This window comes from Schistocerca cancellata, chromosome 6 (genome assembly GCF_023864275.1).
Source record: "Schistocerca cancellata isolate TAMUIC-IGC-003103 chromosome 6, iqSchCanc2.1, whole genome shotgun sequence".
Classification (NCBI taxonomy): domain Eukaryota; kingdom Metazoa; phylum Arthropoda; class Insecta; order Orthoptera; family Acrididae; genus Schistocerca; species Schistocerca cancellata.
Window position 1 is genome coordinate 23,387,357 of NC_064631.1, and position 9,184 is coordinate 23,396,540.

Genomic DNA, 9,184 nt, shown 5'->3' on the forward strand with positions numbered 1-9,184 from the left:
TTCAACCCATTGCATGCAGTTTCCCATCCTTCATCAAAGACACCAACCACTTTCTCGAACGCCTGGAATCCTTACCCATTCTGTTACCCCCGGAAACCACCCTTGTAACCATTGATGCCACTTCCTTATACACAAATATCCCGCACATCCAGGGCCTCGCTGCGATGGAGCACTTCCTTTCATGCCAGTCACCTGCTACCCTACCTAAAACCTCTTTCCTCATTACCTTAGCCAACTTCATCCTAACTCACGACTTCTTCACTTTTGAAGGCCAGAAATACCAACAATTAAAGGGAACAGCCATGGGTACCAGGATGGTCCCCTCATACGCCAATCTATTTATGGGTCGCTTATAGGAAGCATTCTTGGTTACCCAGGCCTGCCAACTCAAAGTTTGGTACAGATTTATTGATGACATCTTCATGATCTGGACTCACAGTGAAGAAGAACTCAAGAATTTCCTCTCCAATCTCAACTCCTTTGGTTCCATCAGATTCACCTGGTCCTACTCCAAATCCTATGCCACTTTCCTTGTCGTTGATCTCCATCTGTCCAATGGCCAGCTTCACACATCTGTCCACATCAAACCCACCAACAAGCAACAGTACCTCCATTATGACAGCTGCCACCCATTCCATATCAAACGGTCACTTTCCTACAGCTTAGGTCTTCGTGGCAAACGAATCTACTCCAGTCCTAAATCCTTGAACCATTACACCAATAACCTGAAAACAGCTTTCGCATCCTGCAATTACCCTCCCGACTTGGTACAGAAGCAAATAACCAGAGCCACTTCCTCATCCCCTCAAACCCAGAACCTCCTACAGAAGAACCCCAAAAGTGCCCCACTTGTGACAGGATACTTTCTGGGGCTGGATCAGACTCTGAATGTGGCTCTCCAGCAGGGATACGACTTCCTCTCAATCCTGCCCTGAAATGAGATCCATCCTTCATGAAATCCTCCCCACTCCACCAAGAGTGTCTTTCTGCCAGCCACCTAACCTTCGTAACTTCTTGGTTCATCCCTATGAAAACCCCAAACCACCTTCCCTACCCTCTGGCGCATACCCTTGTAACCGCCCCCAGTGTAAAACCTGTCCCATGCACCCTCCCACCACCACCTACTCCAGTCCTGTAACCCGGAATGTGTACACCATCAAAGGCAGAGCCACGTGTGAAAGCACCCATGTGATTTACCAGCTAACATTCCTACACTGTGAAGCCTTCTATGTGGGATGACCAGCAACAGCCGGCCGCGGTGGTCTAGCGGTTCTGGCGCTGCAGTCCTGAACTGCGGGACTGCTAAGGTCGCAGGGTCGAATCCTGCCTCGGGCATGGGTGTGTGTGATGTCCTTAGGTTAGTTAGGTTTAAGTAGTTCTAAGTTCTAGGGGACTTATGACCTAAGATGTTGAGTCCCATAGTGCTCAGAGCTATTTGAACCATGACCAGCAACAAACTGTCCATTCACATGAACGGACACAGGCAGAAAGTGTTTGTTGGTAATGAGGATCACCCTGTGGCTAAACATGCCTTGGTGCACGGCCAGCACATCTTGGCACAGTGTTACACTGTCCGGGTTATCTAGATACTGCCCACTGACACCAAGCTATCTGGAGACTGGAACTTGCCCTTCAATACATTCTCTCTTCCCGTTACCCACCAGGCCTCAACCTCAGCTAATTTCAAGTTGCCACCCCTCGTGCATCACTTGTCATTCGACAACATCTTTGCCTCTGTACTTCCACCTCGACTGACATCTCTGTCCAACCTCTTTGCCTTTACATATGTCTGCCTGTGTCTGTATATGTGCGGATGGATATGTGTTTGTGTGCAAGTGTATACCTGTCCTTTTTCCCCCTAAGGTAAGTCTTTCCGCTCCCAGGATTGGAATGACTTCTTACCCTCTCCCTTAAAATCCATTTCCTTTCGTCTTTCCCTCTCCTTTCCTCTTTCCTGATGAAGCAACCTTGGGTTGCGAAAGCTTGAAATTCGTGTGTGTGATTGTGTGTTTTTTATTGTGTCTATCTACCAGCGCTTTCTCATTTGGTAAGTCACAGCATCTTATATATATATTTGTGTGTGTGTGTGTGTGTGTAGTAGTAGTAGTAGTAGTAGTAGTAGTAGTAGTAGTAGTAGTAATATATATTTTAAACAGATTTGCAGAAGTAATAGTGGAAAACTACAGAAATCTATATTTGTTAGAAGAACAATAAACTTTTAAGACATGTAATTTCACCTACTGGTGTTGTGACAGAACAGAAGAAATTTGATGCTGTTATGAATTGCCCATAACCTGCTTCTAAGAAATAGCTAAACGTATTTCTTGGTCCAATCTAATTTTTGTACAAATTGATGCCTGAACATTTATTGAATAGTAAATCACTGTTAAACTTATTGCATAAGAACACACATTGGATCTGGACTAAGGAATGTGAGAGAGATTTCGATGTGATTAGAGGTGCTTTAGTTAATTCTAAAATCCCACACCAGCCAAACATGGACAAAGATCTGGCTTCTGACTCATCAAGTTGTGACCAAGGTGTATGTTTAGTGCAACTAGAAGAAACAGAAGGTAAAAATGAAATGAGGGTCAATGGCTTTGCGAGTTATGTATAGCCATATTGTGAGCAATCGAGGTCTAAGCAATCATCTGGGCACTAAAGAAATTGAGTTACTATGTTTACAGAAGATATGTGTGAGCATACTGTCGCCACCAAGCCTTAAACTTTCTCATGACTTGTAAATTGTTTCATGAACATTTAGCACATTGGGCATTTACACATCAAGACTATGAAGTTGAATTAATACAAATCAAGGCTAAGGACAACATCATAACCAATGCCTTATCTGGGTTATGGCAATGTATAGTAGAGTGTAACGATTTAGTTGAACAGTCAACTGATTTTAAAGTGTGGCTGATCAGGGAGTAAGTCAATAGACAACATTTCTCAGCTATGTGTAAAAATATAGCAATATTACTGAAAGCTGATCTGGGCTAGAAAAAGGTAAGTCAACTAGTAACATAAAATCAGGATCACAAACTTATGCAACTTTATAGACTACATGATGACATACTGTTTTATACAGTAGAAGTAAAGTTACATCAGATAGATGGTAAGTGTTTACTCCAGCAGATAGTAGCGATAAATTGCTAGTGGACACTAACAACACATGGAGGCGTTTTGGTTTTACCATATATGCCAGAAAATTAAGATTTTACTGTTACTTTCCAAATTTACAGAGAAAGGAATTACAGATATTGAGAACGTGCTTCATATTTCAGATGACTAAACCAACACATAAGTAGCAAAACAGAATTACATCCCATTCAGCCTACCAGACCTTTAGAGTTAACATTGATTAATGTCTGTGGCACTCTTCCATCTCGACAAGGAGGACGCAAGTATTTAGTAGCAATTTAAGATGTATTTTCAAAGTATCTGAGATTGCATACAGCAAAATGTATGTCAACAAGACCAGTAATAAAGAGAATAGCTAATGCCTACATACCAACCGTTAGAATCTTGTCTGATTATGCATCAAACTTACATATAGTCACATGGTCCGATGTTGAGGCAATCTTATGTAAATACAACATTTTTGTAATGAGATTGTAACAAGGGACGTGCACCAATTGTAATCACTACCTGTGTCGATGTGAAATAAATTTGTTGCTGACAATGTTCTACATTTGTGTAAACTCAGACACCACATGGACGCTACCGTGTTAGGGCTTCATTAATGTCATGATTTACTATTAACACTGTTGCCTAGACATACAATTTACAACGAAGTAATCAAAATGAATTTATGTGGCCTGATATGTTAAGCGGAATGGCTTATTAGTTTTCTCGATGAGCAATGATGTGCAAACGCTAATGTAGTATTCATACTGAGACAAAGACCTGGTTAAAGTATTGTGCGTAGCTTGCAGCAAACATCTTTCAGTTTTCACTGGGTACACAAACATAGTAGCGCGAAAGTCATGAAGTGACGTTAGAGTGATCGCGCAAATGTCTGTGGGCCTGCAGACCGAATCGTGAACTCTAACCATCTACAGACTATGAAATTATGACATTTATTTCTGCAACTTCAAACAAACGTTGCAACACTACATATAGATGCTAATGAAAAACCTCGACTACACATGGATCTAAATTAAATGACCAAAACTTTTAATAACTTTGACTTAAACGTTTTAACGTGATGTCACATGAGAAAAAATTTTCTATGTAATGTAGATGGCCTGTGTGTAAAAGAGATCTGATACTGCTGTGCAGTTTTCATATTCACACACTGGGACTAGCTGTCTGTCAACTTGGATGGCTCCTGCCAGTCAACTTCTGAGGAAACCGTCGGCTGCTGTTGATCTTCTTCTTCAAACTTGCCTCTTCTTTCTTCCAATTGCATCTTCTATCTTCTGGACGTATCTTCCTTCTATTATGGAAGAGTAGCTTTCTGAGTTATTTGTGATTTGTGAGTGGATAAAATTTGTGTCGCCACCCCGCTTTTCAGTCTGCTACTCTGCTACGAAGACTGCATGACACTGGCATCCAAAGAATTTCACACTTACTGAAACAGGGTCTTCACCACCATTGCAGTCGAATTGTGCTCACTAAATCTTTTATGAACTTGTGACGACAATACAGTCTGATCGATGAAAATTTGGTGTCTAATCCGCTTAGTTGATTTGGTTACTATGTCAGCCAGAAATCAGTAGCAACTGCTGCATCTTAGCTTGCAATAAATCACTGATATATGACATACATATGTTCCATTCAATTTCATGATTGATTCCTTATCTTGGGAACCCATGAGCTGACTTGTCATAAGTTTAAATCCACTTGCACTATGCTCATATTAAACAATTTCCCACATCCATTTGCTGGTCCAGTTGTGGTATTACCACCACCACTGGGGTAGGATAGGAACAATTGTGTTTTCATTTAACACCTCTATGAATCACACATTCCAGGTCTGCTCTATGAGGCTACCCGACTGTGGTGCTACTGCCGGCCACCACTCACTGCCACTTCCACTAGCAAATTCCATCCACTAAGGTTGTTTGGACATGAGTGACTATTGTCACATGCTACCTGCAGTGCACTGTCGTCTACAATGCCCACTAAGTAATGTCACATGACACCCATTGATTGAGCCACATCAGATTCCCATCATCATCCTACCATACAGCTCAAGTCGTGGGCCACAGTGATGGCTGCTGTGCGGACTGGCCATGCAGTACTTGCTGTGCGCCATCTAGCACACATGGCGATACTGCCTGGTGCATCTACTGCTGTGTTGCATTTCTGGGTATGAGACATTATGCACACATTAGCATGTGCTAGCTGAGAGGACAGATCTGCAGCACGATTCATTGCAGACCCATGAAAATTCACTCACAAGGAATTCAAAGAGATTCTTTCAGGTCGATCCACACACATAGCGTAAGTCTGGACAAAATGCAGCTTGTCAAACAATAAATGAATCACAGTGATTCGAAGGCTACAAGTCTTCTTATATAGTATCGATTCTGTTGGTACTGAAATTGTTAATCATACATTACCCACCTAAAACCTTTATGAAGATGTGCTGTCACTGTGGCAAAGTAGCTCTAGTAACTATAGTCATATTCCATAAATACCAACAGTAAGTCCTACCTTCCTATACACCACGCAATATTCAAGTAACATCCCCTTCCTCCAACTAGCGGTACCAAATCAGCCATACATATCTTTTTTACGAGGTTATCATGACTGCAATGCAAATTTAATTACACAGCACGTCCCAGAAATGTTGCAACAAACTTCAAGGGTTCGTAGAGTGTGTCTTGAGGACGATATCGAGGACAGTAACCTATGTCGAGAAACATCATCCAACGACGCTACAGAGCATCAAAGTTAGAGGCGCTGGCGCCTGACATTGGGCTATCCTTTCAGCAGCAAACGAGACTTTGCGCACTGATAGACCACAGCGTCTAGCAATTTTGTACAGCATTCAGTGATAACCACTGACGATAGCCAGTGGAGAAGATGAAGCTAGCTGCTACCTAGAAACACCTTGTCTCCTGTGATTGCATTGCCTCAGTGGATGATGGGTTAGGACATGGATTTCCATCTACAGTTTATTTTTCTCGTGGGACCCTCTAAAACCCCGGTGAATTTCGGTATATCGGAGAGAAACAAACTGCTGATGGAAACGAGAATTTTAAATCGTCATCCGCCAATGCAGCAGAGCATCACATTCACAGGAGCAAGGCCTACCTACGCAGCAGCTATCTCGATCTTCTACACTGGCGATCATGGCAATCAGTCGCCGTCACTCAATAATAAACAACATTGCGAGGCGTTCCGCCTTTGTTCCCACAGAGTACAAAGTCACGTTTGCTGCCAAAGAGGTGGCCTAGTGGTAGGTGCTGGCGCCTGTAACTTCGACGCTTTGTAGCTTCGTTGGATGACATTTTCGTACACAGGTTCCTGTCCTCGATTTTTTCCTCAAGACACACCTCTCGAAGATTGTCACGACATTTCTGGGACACCCTGTATATACAGGCAATAAATAATGATATGGGTTAGTAGTGCGTGATTTAAGAGTTAACATCGTCATCATGAAATGGCGAGCTGCATCGTCATCACCATGTAAGTATTATCATTGTATTCTTATGCAGATTGTGTGTACCTGGTTGAATTCATTCTCCCCTTACTGTCCAGATTGTGTTGAGGAGTATCCACTGATGAAGACGCCTCAACATGACTACATGTCAAATTTCAAACACCTCTTTCATTATAAATTCAAGCCAGAGTAAACGTGTCATCTTTGGAATGATGTCTAAACATGAATTCAAACCAGTTTTGGTATTTTAAGATCTGCTTTACTGCTTCACTCAAGTGGTATTATTCCCTACTGTGTTGTGTAGGTTGTGCAATAACTCAATTGCTATTGTAGGTATGTTTGATTGAAATACTAAACATCCTTAGTGTTGTGGTGCTATCGTAATGCCAGTGCAGGCGACTTCCCACCAACAATTAAACTTTTTAACTAAACATATTCCACTCACAGGCAGGAGCAGAACTTCAAGAGTTTAATGCACGGTAATTATGCCATGCAACATGCACGCGACCAGTTACTGAGCTGGCAGCCTTACGTTTTTAGCAACTACGAAATTTTATGGAGCAATTTAACAGCGCTGTCAATCAAAGCTCAGAATTCCTCAGAAGAAATCGTGGCACCAAGTTTTGACACATGTTGAAGATCTGTTCGGGAAACATGTAATAGTTTACAATACTTGATGTAGGTGTTGTGAGATTACCACAGAAAAACAGAATAAGAAGAAGTATGGATCACTACCACTAGGCAGCATCAGATCGCTAATTGTCAGTCCACTGGACTGTGGGAAAGAAGACCTTAATTCTCTATTAATAAATCCATGTGATGTTTGGTTTGAAAAGCTATATGTATTTTGAAAAATGATAATCCAGGCTAAATACCAATACTGGATAAGGTACTTCCAGACATTGACAGTGTGCCATACAAGACTTTCATTGAAAGTAACCCAAAAACCGTATTTGAATTTTATGGTGTGGCAGTGGAAAATGAAAATAAAATACGAAAATACTATATCAGCCTAGAACATCAGGTGGAATCCTTCCATTCATAATTCCAGCTCTGGTGGGACTTTCAACAATTGGCTCTTTAGCAGGCTGTACTGTAGCTATTACAAAAACAGTGAAAAATGCAAAAAAACTCACAGCAGGAAATTGAAGAAGTTAAAGAATAAAATAGATTCATGGAATCTATGGATACTGGGAAAGGTCTATGTTTAAAACGACAGAAGAATGTTACCAGCTATACACCCTGGCAGACTGCTTAAAAATATTAGTCTGCATAAATTCGTGAAAAAGTTCATTATTCCAAAATTTTGTGTAATATTTATGCAAAATAGTTAAGACTATGTCGAACTCTAATGTACGTCAAACTATAAATTTAGACTTCAAAGGATGACCTGGAACTCACTGGGTGGTATATGATAGTAAAAGAAAGGAAAATAGCATCTAGTACTTTGATTCACTCAGCAACTTACAGATGCCAGAAGAATAAAACCACTACTTTATCGGTTACCAGGTATTTTACAATATTCAACTCTGCCAAAGTTGAACATGAACCTCTGTGGACAGCATCGAGATAGCTATAAGAAAGAAGATATAAAATCAGTAATCAGATACCTCCGTTCGTTACTTGAGCTTCAGATGCGATGTCATAAACCCGACTTTAAAAAATCGAACATGGGAACCATGTGCAAATCACTTTTCACCAATGGAATTGAGCAAATGGAATTGGAATTTTCCACTGATAGGCTTAGAAACACACAATAATATTCCAAATATCACAGCATCAAACTGTAAACTACATTTGGGAAGTGCTAAAGTTGTGGGAGAACCTCACAGCGCATATGATATTCATGAATTAAATGCATATTTAAAACAGAGTGTACCAGGATTCGAGTTATGCATAACATCAGTGTGCTTAAAATGTAAAGAAGAATGACCAACGATATAACAGAATTTACACAGGATAATTCAGTAGGATCACTATTAGGTTTCTCAAAAGGACCAAATGTTGCAAAAGGATCAGAATAAATTTTACAAGTCAGTGCAATCAGTGGGTATACTAGCGTTTAGCTCAGTTTGAGTCGAATGCAATACAGCAACAAATTGATATCTCAACAAAAAATTGATTTGCACAATCTAAGAATCATTTCCTGTTGTCAGCTTAGGATATAAATTTATGGATACTGAGTAAAGACATTTAGCTTGCATTGACTGTTCACGCATTAGTTCATCTCCAGTTGGATATTTTGGACTAAATGGACATCTCCCCGCCTTCCACAGTGAAGAAATTGTAACATGATTACATTTGCAGCAGGATATTCACACAGCCTACAATCAGCACACACAGTCCACAAAATGTCTCTTTACAACTGGAAGAAAGGCTTGTTAACACCAAAAACTGTAAATTTTTTAAATATCTATGCTTGAAACGATGCAAGATGAATGTCATCACTCAACCCCCTAGACAAATATGATAGCTAGTTCGATTCAGGCACACTGCTGCTGCCACTGCCGCTGCCAGTACCACCACTGCCAGAGTCTGCACCACTTTATCTGACACTCCATTGTAATCAAG